This window comes from Brassica oleracea, chromosome C2 (assembly GCF_000695525.1).
Source record: "Brassica oleracea var. oleracea cultivar TO1000 chromosome C2, BOL, whole genome shotgun sequence".
Lineage (NCBI taxonomy): Eukaryota > Viridiplantae > Streptophyta > Magnoliopsida > Brassicales > Brassicaceae > Brassica > Brassica oleracea.
Window position 1 is genome coordinate 16,081,422 of NC_027749.1, and position 588 is coordinate 16,082,009.

At 53.1% G+C, this 588-nt stretch overlaps 1 pseudogene; it reads left to right on the forward strand.

The window, feature by feature from the left end:
- Positions 1-256: 256 nt before the first annotated feature.
- LOC106323556 overlaps positions 257-588 on the forward strand; it is a 5,233-nt pseudogene continuing 4,901 nt past the window's right edge.

The following is a 588-nucleotide window of genomic DNA, read 5'->3' on the forward strand; positions in this document are numbered from 1 at the left end:
CTCCTTCTTTGCCTTGAAAGTTTACTTGTGGACAAGTAAAGGTCTAGTTTGGGGGAATTGATGTCTTGAGATTTTACATGACTTACTTACCATTTTCATACTCATTTGAATCACTTAGAATGCATTTAGAGTCCAATTAGGTGCATAGCATATGCATATGTGGTATTGTAGGTTTGGTGAAGTTCAAGTTGGAGATATGAATGTTTGTGCAAGAGGAGTAGACAAGATGGAGAAAAACTGGCCATGAAGCGCGGACATGTACTGCGGACGAAGGCGAGCCGCGGATTTTGATCCGAGAGACCCAACCAGACGGGATGAGGCGCGGCCTGGTCGTCCGCGGTGATGGGCGATGACAAGGGACGCGGCCACACAACGCAGGTCGAGCCAAGCCGCGGAATTCGGCCAGAGACATCATGTTCTGAGGCGTGAACCGCGGACGTGCAACGCGGCTGGGAGCCATGACAAGGGACGCGGACGATGACGCGGGTAAAGGCAGGCCGCGGATTCGAGTCCGAGACGTCGTGTTCTGAATGCACGGACTGCGGCCATGCAGCGCGGGTTGAGGCCATCCGCGGCCGATACCAAAAC